Source organism: Pseudophryne corroboree, chromosome 6 (genome assembly GCF_028390025.1).
Source record: "Pseudophryne corroboree isolate aPseCor3 chromosome 6, aPseCor3.hap2, whole genome shotgun sequence".
In the NCBI taxonomy this organism is placed as follows: Eukaryota; Metazoa; Chordata; class Amphibia; order Anura; family Myobatrachidae; genus Pseudophryne; species Pseudophryne corroboree.
The window spans coordinates 725,508,866-725,531,437 of NC_086449.1; the positions used below are offsets into that span (position 1 = coordinate 725,508,866).

At 46.8% G+C, this 22,572-nt stretch overlaps 1 protein-coding gene across 1 annotated transcript in view; it reads right to left on the reverse strand.

The window, feature by feature from the left end:
• Positions 1-438: 438 nt before the first annotated feature.
• The window catches only part of PWWP2A (PWWP domain containing 2A), a 110,720-nt gene continuing 88,586 nt past the window's right edge, over positions 439-22,572 (reverse strand). The window contains exon 3 of the mRNA XM_063928416.1: positions 439-3,989. The gene's annotated coding sequence lies outside the window, so the exon portion shown is untranslated. The remainder of the gene's footprint in view (positions 3,990-22,572) is intronic.

Genomic DNA, 22,572 nt, shown 5'->3' on the forward strand with positions numbered 1-22,572 from the left:
GTTGGGTTGCTAGCCTCTGTTCAGGTTAGCGCCCTCCTTTCGTTTCTGATTGTGTGTTGGCTTGTTGCCTCACCGCGGTTGTATTTCTTCTCTCAGATTATGTCCATCTCCTCGGGCACAGTTTTCCTAGACTGAGTCTGGTAGGAGGGGCATAGAGGGGAGGAGCCAGCACACGCATACACGCACTAAAAGTTTCAAAGTGCCAGGCTCCAGTGAACCCGATCTATACCCCATAGTACTAAAGTACAAGACCCCAGTATCCACTACGGCCTAGGAGAAAAGGAATTACCGGTAGGTATTAAATTACTATTTTCATTTATTGTTTTTTTTCTGCACTTTACTGAATACAACACATTTCCTTCATCACCTTCTTCTGTACTTTTCAGTCATGTCAAGTATTTAGCCAAAGTTGCAAAAGAACGCATACAAGCCAATATGTTAAAGTGACCTTAAGGTCCATTAACTCCAAGTTTTAATGGAAATATATACAAAGTTGTGAAATGATAAGTGAGACAGTTATTGAACAGAGTAAGACACAATGCCTAATTTAACACAGATATATATAAAATGAAAAACATACAATAATAAAAAAAATGACATCTGTCATTGCATCCTTTGTCTTTCACTTGTTTTCTTACATTAAAAAACAACAGGCACGCTGAAGAGTTACAGCTATTAATCTACACCTGCTTTCCACACAGCTGTCTCACCAAGGTTCTGTAGAAGACGGAGAATTGTTGTGTTATTTGTTGATTGTGTTTAGGCTCTTCACACATTTAAGTAATGATGTACAATAAAACAAAAGAGTGGTAGAATCCATTTTAACGGCAGGCAGTCTTTCTTGGTTCACTTATTTCATGGACGATAGAAAAAAAGCTGAAAATAATTTTAAGGAGAAATGGCAAATATTATGTATTATTTTACCCCCATTCCCCAAATCTTAGATCCAGAAGACCAATGCGTGATATCCGTTCTCTTATAACCCTCAGGTCATAAACCATGCACTCCAGCTGGATGTGGCATATATTGCAGTTGATTGGATAAGCCCTGTCAGCTGACTAATCAGCTGCATCCAATACCATTCAGTGCCGACTGTTTACCCGCAAACGTTTCCAAGTTTCTATGTCTGAAAAAGCACTTATGTAACGGTACAGGTATGTAGCTGCTAATCTGCACTACTACAAATGTAGGGAGTGGGGGGTTATTAATAACATTTATTCATTTGCTCAGAGTACCTCTTTCCTTAGACTCACAGTAACTTTTCTGGTCTGGAGAAACAGATTTCTCAGTTTGTTTTGGCAGTTTTACCCATATTATAAATGACTGGGAATATTTTTTTTTCTTTTAAAAGGATATCCCTGAGAGTGTGCTTGTTTTTGGATCGGTCGTCCCTCTGAACAATTGCTAGTGTTTTTGAAATGCTGTGGCGTCATACTTTACTGACCAACAAGAAGTAGCCCTCCACTAAATCTGCAGTGAGTTGTAATTTTTCATCTGAAAATCCTCTATAAAACTCAGAAAAATTGGACTTTTTATTAAATGGATTATCAGCTGAGGACATTTGTAAATACGCTTAAAACATTGATCTGTTCCAGCTGCACTGAAGGCTGACTTCTGAGGCCTGTTCTGAGTTGGACGTAATTTGCATCTAATCGCAAACGCAAAATACATCCGGAATTAAAAAAATAAATGAAAAATCACACTTTGATACCCAAGCAGAGCTGAGTATAAACATGACAGGAGGCCAACTGGGAACGCCAGCCTACTCAAAAGTCAGTACATAGGGGGTAATTCAGATCCGATCGCAGCAGCACATTTGTTTGCTAATAGGCAATGGGGGTAATTCCAAGTTGATCGCAGCAGGAAATTTTTAGCAGTTGGGCAAAACCATGTGCACTGCAGGGGGGGGGGGGCAGATATAACATGTGCAGAAAGAGTTAGATTTGGGTGGGTTATTTTATTTCTGTGCAGGGTAAATACTGGCTGCTTTATTTTTACACTGCAAATTAGATTGCAGATTGAACACACCACGCCCAAATCTAACTCCCTCTGCACATGTTAAATCTGCCTCCCCTGCAGTGCACATGGTTTTGCCCAACTGCTAAAAAAAATTCCTGCTGCGATCAACTTGGAATTAGGCCCCATGTGCACTGCAGGGGAGGCAGATATAACATTTGCAGAGAGAGTTAGATTTGGGTGGGTTATATTGTTTCTGTGCAGGGTAAATACTGGCTGCTTTATTTTTACACTGCAATTTAGATTTCAGTTTAAACACACCTCACACAAATCTAACTCTCCCTGCACATGTTATATCTGCCACCCCCTCCCCCCTTAAGTGCACATGGTTTTGCCCATTAGCTAACAAACTTGGTGCTGCGATCAGATCTGAATTAGGCCCATAATGTGTATATGGACGGAGTGTAATTAATAAATAGTACAAATAGTCAAACATATAATTTTTTTGAACGTACACCATAAGAAACATATCAGCCGTCTCCCCCTGTAAAAACTGACTAGTAAACATACTTCATTAATGCAAACAAATCACTCAATTCATTGTTATCCTGCAATACATTACAGCAGCAATATCACTAGCTTAGCATAATTGTGAAGTATTTACAGTAGACATCCAGCCAATCAGATGCAGGCGATGGTCATCATCATAATCAAAGCGCAAATTGCACTAGGGGTCCAATAACCTCAAGGACATCATTCCGAGTTGATCGCTCGCTACCTACTTTTAGCAGCCGTGCAAACGCATAGTCGCCGCCCATGGGGGAGTGTATTTTCGCATTGCAAGTGTGCGAACGCGTGTGCAGCCGAGCGGGACGAAAACTTTTTTTTGTAGTATCTGAGTAGCTCTGGACTTACTCAGCCCTTGTGATCACTTCAGTCTTTTTGGTCCCGGAATTGACATCAGACACCTGCCCTGCAAACGCTTGGACACGCCTGCGTTTTTCCAAACACTCCCTGAAAACGGTCAGTTGCCACCCACAAATGCCCTCTTCCTGTCAATCTCCTTGCGATCGGCTGTGCGAATGGATTCTTTGTTAAATCCACCACCCAGCAACGATCCGCTTTTTACCCGTACGACGCGCCTGCGCAGTGCGGTGCATACGCATGCGCAGTAGTAACCTGTTAGCTGCGCTGCGAAAAATGGCAGCGAGCGATCAACTCAGATTGACCCCCCAAGTCATTGACTCCAAACAGATGTGTTTGTGTCTGTTTAGTACTTCCCTTAGGACACCCTTACTGCATCTACACAGCATCACCTACCCCTGTCCCGTTCCACGTGTCACAAGGGTTCATAAGTGGTTAATGTGTCTCTGTCAGCAAGGCAAAAAATGCGTATGATGACTGGTGTGCATTTGCGGCATGAAAACCAGCATTTATGTGGTTAAAAGACACAAAATGCATTAACGTCCAACTAGTGAGCCTTCACACCTACCTATAAATAACTTGGTCCCACTTCAATCTGCACCTATATTCCTCATCCAGTTGCTTTAAGCTGTGTTCAACACTGGTAAATTCCACACACACATACACACACACACACACACACACACACACACACACACACGCACGCACACACAATGTAAATACACAACGTCACAAATTAAATATAAAGAAACAAACTGTAGTCTCTTGAAGGAACTCATTAATCTTCGTCATGAATAAAAGTCCTTGATGAAAAGTTTCAAAAGAAATGAGAAAGCGTCCGTTGGGAAACATATTACTGAACTGATTTCTTTTACAGATTCATGCGTTCCATGTTGTAATATTTTCTTACCACTATTTTTCTCTTTTTAAATATAATGTACAATAGATATAACAATCTGTATAAGGTATACATTATTTTTCTCACAGCTCGGGATTTTATACTTCACACTATCTCAGACAAAAGTCCTTTTACTTCCATGTACCATAGGAAAATTCCACTGGGGGGCGCCATCATGAAATTCCCGCAGGCAGCTCCTAGTTTGTATTAGCTAGGAAAGAAAAGAAATTGGAAAGGCGTTACTTTGTCTGGAGCATATAACTATATATAGCAATCATTTCTGTACTGTTCAAGTTATGAGCATTTGAAATCTTTTAATCAAGAAAAAAACTACTTTTATTCTGAATTAACTTGAATACATTGCTGGTTATCATTATTTATTTATTACCAGTTATTTATATAGCGCACACATATTCCGCAGCGCTTTACAGAGACTAGTTTGCCATTCACATCAGTCCCTGCCCCAGTGGAGCTTTCAATCTATATTACCTACCACATGTACACGCACACACATTCACACTGGGGTTCATTTTGCTGGGAGCCAATTACCCTACCAGTATATTTTTGGATTGTGGGAGGAAACCCACGCAAGTATGGGGAGAATATATAAACTCCACACAGGGCCACAGTGGGAATCGAACCCATGACCTTAGTGCTGTGAGGACGTAATGCTAACCATTACACCATCCATACCTCAGTATCATCATGTAGGAATGGGCAATCGTCGATTTCCGCATCGATATCCCCAATCAATATGGAATTGCCTTGACAATATATTGTCACATGAAATTGACAATATTTCTGAGTGATATATCAGGCTGTACATGTGCAGTAGCTATATACACTAGCTCTTGGGATAAGGAAGGTAGAAAAAGACAGATGCCTGGCACCTAAAAGATATTTGTCAAATTTAAAACTGGTCCATCTAATATATATCGCCCGGTGTATAGTGGGCGGATTATCACATCAAACCATGTGGGGAAGATTGATTTAAAAACATGGCCATCCCTAGCATCACATTGGTGCAGCGGCGCTGAGAAAGGAAGGGGGAGAGGGGTATTGGATACTGATTTTCCAGGCCTGATGGAAGGACCTGGCGGGAGCCCAGATACGCCACTCATCCTGCCCCCCACCCACCTTACCTGCCAGCACCTTTTGTCAGTGGCTCCCCAACCTGGGCTGCAGCTGCCTCCTCTTTCTGTATGTGATGGGAGGGAGAGGGTACGGAGGACGATCGCAATCCTCCACCCCCTGATCTGCTCCTGGCTGGGGGGGGGCACCCCCTGTAGAGTTTTATAGTTTTTTGTCTGTTCATTTGAAGGAGGTTTGGCCACGCCTTCTACAGTCATATTCACAGGTGTGGGATCTTAGACACAACTCCACCAAGGCCATGGCCCCATCTTTGTAATATTAGAATGTTCTCTATGTGTTTACGTAGGTTTCCTTCCAAAAGATACAATATATATATGCACCCCAGAGTGTCTAATTCAGACGCTGTAAGCTCCAAAGTGTCAGGGACTAATGTTATTGATTTACTTATGACAGCTCCCAAGATGGCTGCCTCAGTCTCTGAAATAATGTAAAGTGCTTTGAGTTGTATTGAGTGACGGGCACTATATGAAGAATTATTATTATGGTAATGAATTGTTAGGCTGAACACACTGTAAGCAAAGATACACTGAAAGTCACCTTCTGTAACTCAGGGAGCACGTTTGTACTGATAGAAAACATAAACATATCTAAGCAAGAAATACATTGTATGAGAAGCATATGGATAAATACAATGTATGAGAAGCATATGGATAAATACAATGTTTGCCCTTTTAGTGTACATTGAGTTATAAAATGGTTTCCCATCTCTTAACAAATTCAACATACAACCTATTATTGCACTATATTAATGTGGCTATTGCCTTTCTCAGCGATGGGCACATTACCAAGAATTAGGGCAGAGAAACATTGCAGATTCTCTGGCGTACAAACAGCCCCAACGCTGTCTACACGCGCCCATGGCTTTCAATTACATTGCTCCTTAAGTGTGTTGTTGTTTGTGTTAATGTCATCACAATGTTAATCATAATCTAATTTTGTATTCTGTGGGGCAGTCTTCACAAAACAATTCCACATATGCCACAGCATTATGGGGAATAGCTCAACCACATCTCCATTATTCTAAGGGACTTTTTTCAAATGCTATTTATCATTGAATAGATTTTTTTTTCCCGTCATCTACATTCTACAGGTTCTGTAAGACTAACCACTTGCAACAGCACATCACCAAAATCACCTGCAATTCGCCCCTAATTGATTCGACCCCTGAGTCGTACAGAAATACGGTGCAATAGATATTTTATGGCCATTCCATGAAGTTACAGCACAATGCTGATTTCCTTGTACAGTCCTCGTGCAACTCTAGTTGCACAAACCCATTTGTGTACCCTATTTTGCTTACTGTAGACTTTGGCACAACCTACTAAGCTTGCGAGCAGGGTCCTCCTACCTCTATGTCTGTATGTTTTTACCCAGTTTTGTTCTATTACTGTTGTTCTAATTGTAAAGCGCAACGGAATATGCTGCGCTATATAAGAAACTGTTAACAAATAATAAATAAATAATACTGTGGACGTTGGCACAACCTATGATGCTTACTATGGACATGGGGGGTAATTCCAAGTTGATCGCAGCAGGAAATTTTTTAGCAGTTGGGCAAAACCATGTGCACTGCAGGGGGGGCAGATATAATAGGATTTTGGTACCTACCGGTAAATCCTTTTCTTTTAGTCTGGAGAGAATGCTGGGGACTCCAAAAGGACTATGGGGTATAGACGGATCCGCAAGAGCCTGGGCACACTATAAAGACTTAAACTGGGTGTGAACTGGCTCCTCCCTCTATGCCCCTCCTCCAGACCTCAGTAGGAAAACTGTGCCCAGGAGAGATGGACATTTCGAGGAAAGAATTTATTGTTATAAACACGGTGAGTGTCCTACCAGCTCACACCTCAAACACACCGTAGAACGTGGCATTCAGTAGAATACCAGCCCACAGCATGAACAAAACACAGCCATATGCTGAGAGAATATGTAACACAAACCGTGTGTCCACATAAGCAAAAATAAGACCCCGCATGCCATGGCATGAAAAAATAAGAATTTACTCACCGGTAATTCTATTTCTCGTAGTCCGTAGTGGATGCTGGGTACTCCGTAAGGACCATGGGGTATAGACGGGCTCCGTAGGAGACTGGGCACTCTTAAAAGAAAGATTAGGTACTATATCTGGTGTGCACTGGCTCCTCCCTCTATGCCCCTCCTCCAGACCTCAGTTAGGGAAACTGTGCCCGGAAGAGCTGACATTACTAGGAAAGGATTTGGAATCCAGGGTAAGACTCATACCAGCCACACCAATCACAACGTACAACTCGTGATAACTATACCCAGTTAACAGTATGAACAATAACTGAGCCTCTCTCAACAGATGGCTCATACAATAACCCTTTAGTTAAGCAATAACTATATACATGTATTGCAGAGAGTCCGCAGTTGGGACGGGCTCCCAGCATCCACTACGGACTACGAGAAATAGAATTACCGGTGAGTAAATTCTTATTTTCTCTGACGTCCTAGTGGATGCTGGGTACTCCGTAAGGACCATGGGGATTATACCAAAGCTCCCAAACGGGCGGGAGAGTGCGGATGACTCTGCAGCACCGAATGAGCAAACTCAAGGTCCTCCTCAGCCAGGGTATCAAACTTGTAGAATTTTGCAAAAGTGTTTGAACCCGACCAAGTAGCAGCTCGGCAAAGTTGTAAAGCCGAGACCCCTCGGGCAGCCGCCCAAGAAGAGCCCACCTTCCTCGTGGAATGGGCTTTTACTGATTTAGGATGCGGCAGTCCAGCCGCAGAATGTGCAAGCTGAATCGTGCTACAGATCCAGCGAGCAATAGTCTGCTTTGAAGCAGGAGCACCCAGCTTGTTGGGTGCATGCAGGATAAATAGCGAGTCAGTTTTTCTGACTCTAGCCGTCCTGGAAACATAAAGTTTCAGGGCCCGGACTACGTCCAGCAACTTGGAATCCTTCAAGTCCCTAGTAGCCGCAGGCACCACAATAGGTTGGTTCAAATGAAACGATGATACCACCTTAGGGAGAAATTGGGGACGAGTCCTCCATTCTGCCCTTTCCATATGGAAGATCAGATATGGGCTTTTACATGACAAAGCCGCCAATTCTGACACACGCCTAGTCCAAGCTAAGGCCAAAAGCATGACCACTTTCCACGTGAGATATTTTAGCTCCACGGTCTTAAGTGGCTCAAACCAGTGGGATTTTAGGAATCCAACACACGTTAAGATCCCAAGGTGCCACTGGAGGCACAAAAGGGGCTGAATATGCAGCACCCCTGTAACAACGTCCGAACTTCAGGCAGTGAAGCCAGTTCTTTTTGAGAGAAAAAGGGATAGGGCCGAAATCTTGGCCTTTATGGATCCTAATTTTAGGCCCATAGTCACTCCTGACTGTAGGAAGTGCAGGAATCGACCCCCCTGGAATTCCTCTGTAGGGCCTTCCCAGCCACACACCAAGCAACCTATTTTCGCCATATACAGTGAAAAAGTCTTGCTGTCACGTCTTTCCTAGCCTTTATCAGCGTAGGAATAACTGCATCCGGAATGCCCTTTTCCGCTAGGATCCGGCGTTCAACCGCCATGCCGTCCAACGCAGCCGCGGTAAGTCTTGGATCAGACAGGGTCCCTGTTGCAACATGTCCTGACTGAGAGGCAGAGGCCATGGGTCCTCAGAGCATTTCTTGCAGTTCCGGGTACCGAGTCCTTCTTGGCCAATCCGGAGCAAAGAATATTGTTCACACTCCTCCGTTTATTACAATTCTCAGCCCTTGGGTCTGAGAGGAAGAGGAGGGAATATATAGCACGACTGGAACACCCACGGTGTTACTAGTGCGACCACAGCTATCGCCTGAGAGTCCCTTGACCCAGCGTAAAACCTTTTTTATCTTTTTATTGAGGTGGGACGCCATGTAGTCCACCTGAGGCAGTTTCCATCAATTTGCAAAACTGCGTGAAGACTTCCTGATGAAGTCACCACTTTCCCGGGTGGAGGTCGTGTCCACTCCCAGAATAAACACTGCTGACAGTGCGCTTACTTGATTCTCCGCCCAGCGAAGAATTCTGGTGGCTTCTACCCTCGCCACCCTGCTCCTTGTGCCGCCCTGGCGGTTTACATGAGCCCCTGCGGTCTGACTGGATCAGAACCGGTTGGTCGCGAAGCAGGAACTCTGCTTGACTTAGGGCGTTGTATATGGCCCTTAGTTCCAGGATATTGATGTGAAGGCAAGTCTGTTGGCTTGACCACAAACCTTGAAATTTTCTTCCCTGTGTAACTGCCCCCCACCCTCGGAGGCTTGCATCCGTGGTCACCAGGAACCAGTCCTGAATGCCGAATCTGCGGCCCTCGAGAAGGTGATTAACCGATGCATCTGAAGATGTGATCCGGACCACTTGTCCAGTAAGTTCCATTGTCCTTGCATGAAACCAGCCGAAGGGGATGGCCTCGTATGATGCCATCATCCTTCCCAGGACTCGAGTGCAGTGAAGCACTGACACCTGTTTTGGTTTTCAATAGATTCCTGACCAGTGTCATGAGCTCCTGAGCTCTCTCTATCGGGAGATAAACCCTCTTCTGGTCTGTGTCTAGGATCATGCCTAGGCGAGGCAGATGAGCTGTAGGAACCAACTGCGACTTCGGAATATATAGAATCCAGTCGTGTTGCCGTTTCACTTCCAGAGAAGGTGATACGCTGTCCAGCAACTGCTCTCTTGATCTCGCTTTTATGAGGAGATCATCCAAGTATGTGATAATAGTGACACGTTGCTTCCGCAGGAGCACCATCATATCCGCCATTACCTTGGTGAAATTGGTAATGACAATCCCGTACCGAAATTCTGAGGTACGCCTGATGAGGTGGATAAATGGGGACACGAAGGTATGCATCCCTTATGTCCCGATTCATTTCAGGCATGCAATGACCGCTCTTAGCGATTCCATCTTGAACCTGAACCTTTTCAGGTATATGTTCAGGGATTTTAATTCAATATGGGTCTAACCGAACCATCTGGTTTCGGAATTATAACATGGTCGAATAATAACACCCTCTTGTTGAAGGAGGGGACCCTTGACCACCACCTGTTGAAGATACAATTTACGAATTGCAGTTAACACTGGCTCCCTCTCTTGGGGGGAAGCCCGCCGGGTCCACGGTGAGGGGGCATCTTCTCACAGTCCAGCCTGTATCCCTGCGATACAATTTCTATTGCCCAGGGATCTAACAGGGAGTGAACCCACTTGTGGCTGAACTTACGAAGGCGTGTCCCCACCGGGCCTAGCTCCGCCTGTGGAGCCCCAGCGACATGCGGTGGATTTTTGTAGAGGCCGGGGAGGACTTCTGTTCCTGGGGACTAGCTGTGTTGTACAGCTTCTTTCCTCTGCCCCCGGCTCTGACAAGAAAGGACGCACCTCAGACTTTCTTGTTTCTTTATTCGAAAAGCTGCATTTAATAATGTCGTGCTTTCCTAGGCTGTGCAGGAATATAAGGCAAAATATCAGAATTACCAGCTATAGCTGTGGAGACCAGGCCCGAGAACCTTTCTCCACACAATCCTCAGCCTTCCATATGCCTCTTAAGTCGGCATCATCTGTCCAATGTATATTCTACAGGACACGTCAAGCAGAAATCGACATAGCTTTTTCTCTAGGACCCAGTATACTCATGTCCCTTTGGGCATGCTTTATAATTATATATCTATCACTTAAGACAGCATCTTAAAATATTTATATGCATACTAGGGTCTCAATCTCTGCTGATAAGGTACCTGTCCACGCTGCCACAGCGCTATAAACCCATGCCGACACAATCGCCGGTCTGGGTAGTATACTAGAATGTGCACACTATCTGCAGGATCCCTGAGAATAGCTAGTGCAAACAGGACACCCAAGGGGAAGATTCTCAACACATTCTGGCCCTAGTGGGGAAAGGATACAGCCTGAGAATTCTCTTGTGGGAGGCTGCCGTCTCTTGTCTGGAGATTCCCGCTCTTTTTCCTCATGAGAGGAGGGAAATTTACCTCAGCATTCTTCCCCTTAATATGTGTACTCTCGTGTCAGGGACAGATGAGTCATCAGTGATATGCAAATCATCTTTTATTCCAATAATCATATATTGAATATCTTTTAGCCCTCTTGGCTGTAACTTTGCATTATCGTAGTCGACAGTGGAGTTAAACTCCGTGTCGATACTTTGTTATTTTGGATAGTGAACATAGAGAGACTCTGAAGGACTCTGTGACATAGGGACAGACCAGGGTAGATTTCCTTTCTGTTCCCTAACCTTTTGTGCAATAATTTTACCTCAGCACTTACACATATCCAAACAGGTGTCGGCGTTGTTGACGGAGACACCCTCCCACACACTTATCCGCTCTATCACCTCCTTAGAGGAGCCTTTTACCTCAGACATGTCGACACACGCGTACCGACACACCACACACACAGGGGATGCTCTATTTGAAGACAGTTCCCCCACCAGGCCCTTTGGAGAGACAGAGAGAGAGTATGCCAGCACACACCACAGCGCTATATAATACAGGGATGTACACTATACTGAGTGATTTTTCCCCTATAGCAGCTTATATACACAGTTTTGCGCCTAAATTTATGTGCCCCCCCTCTCTTTTTTACCCTTTGTGTACCAGGATACTGCAGGGGAAAGCCTGGGGAGCTTCCTTCCAGCTGAGCTGTGAAGAGAAAATGGCGCCGGTGTGCTGAGGAAGAAGGCCCGGCCCCCTCAGCGGCAGGCTTCTGTCCTTTTATGTACTTTAATGGCGGGGGTTAATGCACATATACAGTTTATCAGACTGTATTATGTGCTTTTCGCCAAGTAAGGTAATCTAATTGCTGCCCAGGGCGCCCCCCCCCCCCCAGCGCCCTGCACCCATCAGTGACCGGAGTGTGTGGTGTGCTAAGGGAGCAATGGCGCACAGCTGCAGTGCTGTGCGCTACCTTAATGAAGACCGGAGTCTTCAGCCGCCGATTTTCAACTTCTCTTCGTTCTTCTGGCTCTGCAAGGGGGACGGCGGCACGGCTCCGGGACCGGACGACCGAGGACTGGGCCTGTGTTCGATCCCTCTGGAGCTAATGGTGTCCAGTAGCCTTAGAAGCCCAAGCTAGCTGCAAGCAGGTAGGTTCGCTTCTCTCCCCTCAGTCCCACGTAGCAGTGAGTCTGTTGCCAGCAGATCTCACTGAAAATAAAAAACCTAACAAATACTTTCTTTTCTAGGAAGCTCAGGAGAGCCCCTAGGGTGCATCCAGCTCTGGCCGGGCACAGATACTAACTGAGGTCTGGAGGAGGGGCATAGAGGGAGGAGCCAGTGCACACCAGATATAGTACCTAATCTTTCTTTTAAGAGTGCCCAGTCTCCTGCGGAGCCCGTCTATACCCCATGGTCCTTACGGAGTACCCAGCATCCACTAGGACGTCAGAGAAAAACGGTAGCAACCGCCTGACAGAGAAGACACCACCAGGGTGTAACCAAAAACACTAACTGCAGACACTGTACGCACTGGGACGGGCGCCCAGCATCCTCTACGGACTAAGAGAAAAGGATTTACCGGTAGGTACCAAAATCCTATTTTCTCATACGTCCTAGAGGATGCTGGGGACTCCAAAAGGACCATGGGGTTTATACCAAAGCTCCAAAACGGGCGGGAGAGTGCGGACGACTCTGCAGCACCGAATGAGCAAACAAAAAGGTCCCCAACAATCATGGTATCAAACTCGTAGAGCATAGCAAAAGCGTTTGATCCTGACCAATAATCCGCTCGGCAAAGTTGAACCGCCTAGACTCCTCGGGCATCCGCCCAAGAAGAGCCCATCTTTCCAGTAGAATGGGCTTCCACCGACTTCGGTCACGGCAATCCAAGCATCGAACAACATGCCAAATCGTATCACAGATTCAGCGTGTAACAGACAGCATACTGCAGTCGCCCCAAGCATGTTGGGAGCATACCGGAGAAACAGAGCCTCTATTTCTCCCAACTGAGCCAAATTGGCAACCTAAAATAAGATTTTACTTACCGGTAAATCTATTTCTCGTAGTCCGTAGTGGATGCTGGGGACTCCGTAAGGACCATGGGGAATAGACGGGCTCCGCAGGAGACAGGGCACTTTAAGAAAGAATTTGGATACTGGTGTGCTCTGGCTCCTCCCTCTATGTCCCTCCTCCAGACCTCAGTTAGAGAAACTGTGCCCGGAAGAGCTGACAGTACAAGGAAAGGATTTTGGAATCCAGGGCAAGACTCATACCAGTCACACCAATCACACTGTATAACTTGTGATAAACATACCCAGTTAACAGTATGAACAACAACGGAGCATCAGATCAACCCTGATGCAACCATAACATAACCCTTATTTAAGCAATAACTATATACAAGTATTGCAGAAGAAGTCCGCACTTGGGACGGGAGCCCAGCATCCACTACGGACTACGAGAAATAGATTTACCGGTAAGTAAAATCTTATTTTCTCTAACGCGCTAGTGGATGCTGGGGACTCCGTAAGGACCATGGGGATTATACCAAAGCTCCCAAACGGGTGGGAGAGTGCGGATGACTCTGCAGCACCGAATGAGCAAACACAAGGTCCTCCTCAGCCAGGGTATCAAACTTGTAGAACCTTGCAAAAGTGTTTGAACCTGACCAAGTAGCCGCTCGGCAAAGCTGTAATGCCGAGACCCCTCGGGCAGCCGCCCAAGAAGAGCCCACCTTCCTTGTGGAGTGGGCTTTTACTGATTTTGGAAGCGGCAATCCAGCCGCAGAATGAGCCTGCTGAATCGAGTTACAGATCCAACGAGCAATAGTTTGCTTTGAAGCAGGAGCAAGACTGGATTTGTTGTGGGGGAAATAGCGCACTGAGCTACCTCTCTATTGGTATGTTATATATAAAAACCGGAATACAAAAATTTTTTCTTAAATTTAATGTTGCCCATTGCCTATGGGGAAAATATAGTTTTAACTTATTAAATTAGCAAACACCCGGCGGTGCTCCCTTGATGCTCCCTTGAATTGTGGAAAACAAGTCGACTGATGTACAAGAAGGAAAGACAACTCCTTTTTATGGGGCACTCATATTAGTAATCTAAACGTAACTTTTATTGAAATTGGACTCACATTAACATACAACATAAAACATTAATTCTATAAAAATATTTTGTGGTATAGCTGGCTGGGCCTCTAAGCTTATCTCCATATGTCGTATTTCTCTTTATATGAATATAACTGTCCCCAGTTGATAATTTAATACTCCCTTAGTATGTCTAAAAGCCTTGAAAACAACCATCACAGTACACCTATTCAGAGTACATACTGTGGTCAAAGTTCAAGGTCAATTGATGGTATGTGTCCAATATATAACTGAACTTTATAAGAAATTTATGTAAAGGATTTTTTACATATGGGAGAGGGAGAGTAGGAGAGAAGAAAAAGGTCAGAAGGAAGATGGGGAGGAATAGGTGACTAAATGCCTGGTTTCTGCTTTTGGAGATCTGCTTGAAAAGCATCGAATCTCCAATGAGAGAACCAACTGGAGCATATGCACCACTCCCAAGACCTGTATCTGCTGTTAACTTTACCTGCCAAATCTAGGGCAAAGTTAATGAGAGTGCAGGGGAGAGGTCCCTAGCCAGTATATAATACCTGTAATGCTGACTACTTACAAGCCCTTTATTAGTATCAAATACAACGTTTACTTGAAGTATCACCCTGTTGTATATATTCACAGTAAATTGTGTGGCATTTGTGAAGAAACACTCAAAAGTGAAAGAAACAAAATTGCTTTTGTATCTGTATATAACATAACTGTTGAATGAAATAATTTCTATGAAATACAGCTTTCATATGCAGTGACAACCAGGATGTCTACTGTCCCCAATCTTGTCTTTTGACATCGAATTGAGGATGAGAGAGTCCTTTTAGGTGTCAGTGCAATATGAAAATAGTGTGCTTCTGCTGTCGTTATCTCAATAAATGAGTTAAGCCGATGAGAGAGCACCGAAATAATGAAAAGAAGATAAGAGGAAAATTTCGTTTTAAATGATACTATTAATAAGGTATATTCTTATTCTCATGAGTGTATTCACTGCAAATCCCGATGTATAAAGATTCGCTCAATATCTAGCCAATTTCTCCTTCACATATAATATACATTTCAAAATAATTAGGCAAAGGGTAAATGTTCCCAATAAGATATGGGTTAATCAGTTAGAAACACAATTTATGTGATATATTTAGTACAAGCATAGTGATAATATCAGAGTTACGTCCAATGAAGCAGGAGCACCCAGCTTGTTGGGTGCATACAGGATAAACAACGACTCAGTTTTCCTGACTCTAGCCGTTCTGGCTACATAAACCTTCAAAGCCCTGACCACATCTAGTAACTCGGAATCCTCCAAGTCACGAGGAGCCACAGGCACCACAATAGGTTGGTTCATATGAAAGGATGACACCACTTTTGGCAGAAATTGTGGACGGGTCCGCAATTCTGCCCTGTCCATATGGAAAACCAGATAGGGGCTTTTATGTGACAAAGCCGCTAATTCTGACACACGCCTAGCTGAAGCCAAGGCCAATAGCATGACCACCTTCCACGTGAGAAATTTTAACTCCACGGTTTTGAGTGGCTCAAACCAGTGTGACTTCAGGAAACTCAACACCACGTTAAGATCCCAAGGTGCCACAGGAGGCACAAAAGGAGGCTGAATATGCAGCACTCCCTTTACAACGTCTGGACTTCCGGAAGAGAAGCCAGTTCTTTTTAAAAGAAAATGGATAGGGCCGAAATCTGGACCTTTATGGAACCCAATTTTAGGCCCAAAGTCAGTCCCGACTGTAGGAAGTGAAGGAAACGGCCCAGCTGGAATTCCTCCGTAGGAGCATTCCGGGCCTCACACCAAGCAACATATTTTCGCCATATACAGTGATAATGTTTAGCCGTCACGTCCTTCCTAGCCTTTATCAGCATAGGAATAACCTCATCCGGAATGCCTTTTTCTGCTAGGATCCGGCGTTCAACCGCCATGCCGTCAAACGCAGCCGCAGTAAGTCTTGCAACAGACAGGGCCCCTGTCGCAACAGGTCATGTCTTAGAGGCAGAGGCCATGGGTCCTCTGTGAGCATTTCTTGCAGCTCTGGATACCAAGTCCTTCTTGGCCAATCCGGAACAATGAGTATTGTTCTCACTCCTCTTTTTCTTATGATTCTCAGCACCTCGGGTATGAGAGAAAGAGGAGGAAATACATAAATCGACTGGAACACCCACGGTGTCACTAGTGCGTCTACAGCTATCGCCTGAGGGTCTCTTGACCTGGCGCAATACCTCTGTAGCTTTTTGTTGAGGCGGGATGCCATCATGTCCACCTGTGGCAGTTCCCACCGACTTGCAATCTGCGTGAAGACTTCTTGATGAAGTCCCTACTCTCCCGGGTGGAGGTCGTGCCTGCTGAGGAAGTCTGCTTCCCAGTTGTCCACTCCCGGAATGAACACTGCTGACAGTGCTCTTACGTGATTCTCCGCCCAGCGTAGAATTCTGGTGGCTTCCGCCATCGCCACCCTGCTTCTTGTGCCGCCTTGGCGGTTTACATGAGCCACTGCGGTGATGTTGTCTGACTGAATCAGCACCAATTGGTCGCGAAGCAGGGTCTCCGCTTGACTTAGTTGTATATGGCCCTTAGTTCCAGGATGTTGATGTGAAGGCAAGTCTCCTGACTTGACCACAGACCTTGGAAATTTCTTCCCTGTGTGACTGCCCCCCACCCTCGGAGGCTTGCATCCGTGGTCACCAGGACCCAGTCCTGAATGCCGAATCTGCGGCCCTCGAGAAGGTGAGCACTCTGCAGCCACCACAGAAGAGACACCCTGGCCCTGGGGGATAGGGTGATCAGCCGATGCATCTGTAGATGTGATCCGGACCACTTGTCCAACAGATCCCATTGAAAGGTCCTCGCATGGAACCTGCCGAAGGGAATGGCCTCGTATGCTGCCACCATCTTTCCCAGGACTCGCGTGCAGTGATGCACTGACACCTGTTTTGGTTTTAATAGGTCTCTGACCAGTGTCATGAGCTCCTGAGCCTTCTCCATCGGGAGATAAACCCTCTTCTGGCCTGTGTCCAGAATCATGCCCAGGAAGGGCAGACGAGTCGTAGGAATCAACTGCAACTTTGGAATATTTAGAATCCAGCTGTGCTGTTGTAACACTTCCCGAGAGCGTGCTACGCTGATCAGCAACTGCTCTCTGGACCTCGCCTTTATGAGGAGATCGTCCAAGTATGGGATAATTGTGACCCCTTCCTTTCGCAGGAGCACCATCATTTCCGCCATTACCTTGGTAAATATTCTTGGTGCCGTGGACAGACCAAACGGCAACGTCTGGAATTGGTAATGACAATCCTGTAACACAAATCTGAGGTACGCCTGATGAGGTGGATAAATGGGGACATGAAGGTATGCATCCTTTATGTCCAGAGACACCATAAAATCCCCCCCTTCCAGGCTTGCGATGACCGCTCTGAGCGATTCCATCTTGAACTTGAACCTTTTCAGGTATATGTTCAGGGATTTTAAATTCAATATGGGTCTGACCGAACCGTCCGGTTTCGGTACCACAAACATGGTCGAATAATAACCCTTTCCTTGTTGAAGGAGGGGAACCTTGACCACCACCTGCTGAAGATACAATTTGTGAATTGCAGCTAACACTATTTCCCTCTCTAAAGGGGAAGCTGGCAGGGCCGATTTGAGGTATCGGTGAGGGGGCATCTCTTCGAATTCCAGCTTGTATCCCTGAGACACAATCTCTATCGCCCAGGGATCCACCTGGGAGTGAACCCACTTGTAGCTGAAATTTCGGAGACGCGCCCCCACCGGGCCTAGCTCCGCCTGAGGAGCCCCAGCGTCATGCAGTGGATTTAGTGGAAGCCGGGGAGGACTTCTGTTCCTGGGAACTAGCTGTGTTATGCAGCCTCTTTCCTTTGCCCCTGCCTCTGGCAAGAAAGGACGCACCTCGGACTTTCTTGCTCTTTTGTGATCGAAAGGACTGCATTTGGTAATACGGTGCTTTCTTAGGTTGTGAGGGAACATACGGCAAACAATTTGACTTTCCCGTAGTAGCTGTGTGTCACGATCCGGGTATCTGGACGCCATTTCTTACCTATCAGATGCCTCCTAAGGCTGGCTCAGCGCTCCAGGACCGGATCCCATCTGTTATCCTGATGTGCACATTCCCGCATCCTCGCCTGTCTCTCTGGACGCAGTCACAGTAACGCCTTATACATCTGGCATGGCGTCTCCCGCGGCCTCCGCCGCCGTCCCTGAGCTTCTGCATTCAGAGTGGCGATTACGTCAGCCGCGGCCTCCGCTGTGTCCGCGTGGTTGGATGTGCATCTGTCAGCCTGGCGTCTCCTGTCTCCGGTGGCCGGCGCCGCCATTACTGTTTTCCAGACCACATGGATTACAATCCAAACTTCCCTCCAAGTGTCTGCATGGGCGCAGCCATCTTGGATTCTGTCAGCTGATCATTCCTACCAATCCGTTGTCAGTATTATTAATTTGCATAATTGCCTAGCCAATGCCTTCCTTGCTGCAGGTATAAATAGGTTGTGCCTGAGCAAGGAAGGCGTCAGTGCTTTGGTTGTCAAACCTAGTTCCAGTTTGTCTCTCTCCTGTGATTGTCTTCCAGGTTCCAGCTCCTGTCTCCAGACTTCTGCTATAGAGACCCGCACCAGCATTCCATCTGCGGTGTAGCCTGACTCTCCGATCCATTCTGGACTCACCAGTTTCCAGCTACAACAATCACCTGCTTCCAGCTTAGCTTCCAGCAGTGTACAGCTTCTCTTAAAGGGCCGGTGTACCAGCATTCCATCTGCGGTGTAGCCTGACTCTCCGATCCATTCTGGACTCACCTGTTTCCAGCTACAACAATCACCTGCTTCCAGCCCAGCTTCCAGCAGTGTACAGCTTCTCTTAAAGGGCCGGTGTCCTTTCTGCAGTTTACCTCTCTCCACCGGTCTTATTATTTCTCCGTTCTCAAATTCTACATTTCATCTATATTGCATCGCTCTCAAGCTTTATTTACTATTTAACTGGTTCCAGCCAGTATCCACTCCGTGCCAACACCTGTCTGGTTCTAACCAGTACCCACAGCAGCATTTTATCTACAGCAGTCCAGCTTTCCCTGGAACACCAGCTGGTACGACCCTGGGCTTTCCTCATTGCTACAGTTGAGCCTGGTAAGGACTTTCCAACTTGCAGATAATAAGAACTGTCTCATACCACCAGAGCTCTGTGGCCCCTGCCACCCTGTAGTACCCAGGAACTGTATTATTATTTCTCTGCTGATTTTTATGTTCTTTTACTGCTACTGTGATGCATGGAGTTTGTCATAAATAAACATCATTGACTTTTATTCCTGGTTGTCGTGATCACGCCTTCGGGCAATTCTTCTATATGTCTAGGGGTCTGATACAACCTGCCAGGTTCCATTACACCTCAGCCCCTACAACTGAGGCTGCCTCCCGTCAGCTCAGGCCCTCAGTTGTGACACTGTGGAGACCAGGTCCGACAGACCGTCCCCAAACAACTCCTCACCCTTGTAAGGTAAAACCTCCATGTGCCTCTTTGAGTCGGCATCGCCTGTCCATTGCCGAGTCCACTGGACCCTTTCTTGCAGAAATCGACATTGCATTTCTTCTAGAGCCCAGAAGGCTAATGTCTCTTTGAGCATCTCTCATATATAGGACAGCGTCTTTATATGCCCCAGGGTCATTACTATAGTATCCTTGTCTAAGGTATCAAGTTCCTCTGATAAGGTATCCGTCCATGCTGCTACAGCACTACACACCCAGGCCAACGCAATTGCCGGCCTTAGTAAGGTACCTGAATGTGTATAAATGGACTTCAGGGTACTCTCCTGCTTTCTATCCGCAGCATCTTTAAGGGTGGCCGTATCCTGTGACGGCAGGGCTACCCTCTTGGATAAGCGTGTTAAAGCTTTGTCCACCCTAGGGGAGGATTCCCAGCGTAACCTGTCCGTTGGCGGGAAGGGATACGCCATAAGCATCCTCTTGGAAATCTGCAGTTTTTTATCTGGAGATTCCCAAGCCGTTTCACATAACTCATTTAGCTCATGTGAAGGGGGAAAGGTCACCTCCTGCCTTTTCTCCCCATACATATGAACCCTCTTGTCAGGGACTGGGGTTTCCTCTGTGATGTGCAACACATCCTTTATTGCTATAATCATATAAGGGATGGCTTTAGCCAATTTAGGCTGTAACTTTGCATCATCGCCATTGACACTGGAGTCAGAATCCGTGTCGATATCTGTGTCAACAATTTGGGATAGTGGGCGCTTCTGAGACCCTGACGGCCTCTGCGACATAGGATCAGGCATGGGCTGAGACCCCGACTGTCCTAAGGTTTCAGCTTTATCCAACCTTTTATGCAAGGAATTAACATTATCATTTAAAACCTTCCACATATCCATTCAATCAGGTGTCGGCACCGTCGGCGGCGACCCCACATTCATTTGCTCCCGCTCTGCTTCCACATAGCCTTCCTCGTCAAACATGTCGACACAAGCGTACCGACACACCACACACATACAGGGGATGCTCTTTTTGAAGACAGTTCCCCCACAAGGCCCTTTGGAGAGACAGAGAGAGAGTATGCCAGCAAACACCCCAGCGCTATATGTCCCAGGAATCACACAGTAACTTAGTGTTAACCCAGTAGCTGCTGTATATAAAGCTTTTGCGCCTAATTTATGTGCCCCCCCCTCTCTTTTTACCCTCTTCTACCGTGTTTCTGCAGGGGAGAGCCTGGGAAGCTTCCTCTCAGCGGAGCTGTGGAGAGAAAATGGCGCTGGTGAGTGCTGAGGAAGAAGCCCCGCCCCCTCAGCGGCGGGCTTCTGTCCCACGTTTCTGTGTAAAATAATGGCGGGGGCTCATGCATATATACAGTGCCCAACTGTATATATGCTCACTTTTTGCCAAGAGGTTCCTAATTGCTGCCCATGGCGCCCCCCCCCCCCCCCCCCCTGCTCCCTGCACCCTACAGTGACCGGAGTATGTGGGTTTAATGTGGGAGCAATGGCGCACAGCAGCAGTGCTGTGCGCTACCTCAGTTTGAAGACTGGATTCTTCTGCCGCCGATTTTGAAGTCTTCTTGCTTCTGTCACCGGCTTCTGTCTTCCGGCTCTGCGAGGGGGACGGCGGCGCGGCTCCGGGATCGGACGACAAAGGGTTAGATCCTGTGTACGATCCCTGTGGAGCTAATGGTGTCCAGTAGCCTAAGAAGCAGGACCTATCTTCAGTGAGTAGGGCTGCTTCTCTCCCCTCAGTACCACGCTGCAGAGAGTCTGTTGTCAGCAGATCTCTCTGAAAATAAAAAAAACCTAACAAAATACTTTCTTATAGCAAGCTCAGGAGAGCTCACTAAGTAGCACCCAGCTCGTCCGGGCACAGATTCAAACTGAGGTCTGGAGGAGGGACATAGAGGGAGGAGCCAGAGCACACCAGTATCCAAATTCTTTCTTAAAGTGCCCTGTCTCCTGCGGAGCCCGTTTATTCCCCATGGTCCTTACGGAGTCCCCAGCATCCACTAGGACGTTAGAGAAATATTCAAATCCCCGGTAACACTGAAAGACTTTGAATCAGCCAATGACGAAGGAACCACCGGCATCAAAAATAGACTGTTTTCTGCGAAACCCAGAAACCACTCTTTGGTAGAACTACAATCCGAGTTCACAAGTCCTCTCTGTCTACCTGGAAGATCAAACAAGGCTCTTGTGAGACAAACCCACCACGTCCGACACCCACCTTACGGACGCCAAAGCCAATAGCATGACCACTTTCCAAGAGAGAAATTTCTTTTTCTTTTTTTATCAAGTACCGCCAAGCGTCGGCAAAGCCGACAGTTATCCCCACAGCAGCTTGTGACAAAGCCCTAACACCTGTCGACATATGTCGACTAACCGATAGTGGGTAAAAACACAGGGAAACAGTGAGTTTATGTATCACAACAAGGATTATGCGTCCATTATTAAACATAATGCTATATGACACCCATATAGCATTAAACACTCTGTGCCCCCCCTCCTTCTAACTATACAGTAAATCCTGGTGGGGACCTGAGGAAAATGGCGCTGACTCCTCTGTGAGGGCTAAGCTCCGCCCACTCCCGGCGCGCTTAAGCCCGCTCAATTAAATATAAATATATAACCCCCTAAAACTAGCTGGGGACCCTATATACAGGGGGTAACCCCCTGTATAACTTACTTTTTGTCCCAACGCAGCCCAGGGCGCCCCTCCTGCACCCTGCACCCACGGAAGCCGTTGGTGTGTGGGAGCTATGGACTGCACGCTGCGGTCTCCCGGCGGGGCGAAAACACCCGGTGTCCGGGTATGTTCCCCAGCCCGGGATCCTTTTATCAATGCCGGACAGGGCGCTCCCACCCAGCGCCCTGCACCCTGGAGGCCGACGGGGAGCGGGAACAGAGAGCGCAGCGCAACCGCTGCCTCCCCCTCCCGATCGCGGCGCACTGGCGGGGCGGGCGCCGAAGCATCCCCCCCCCCCCCCCGTCAGTGATTACATTTATTAAATGTTACCCAGGGCGCTCCCCCCCCAGCACCCTGCAGAGTGCGGGAGCCGGGAGCGCAGCGCTGCTGCTCCCT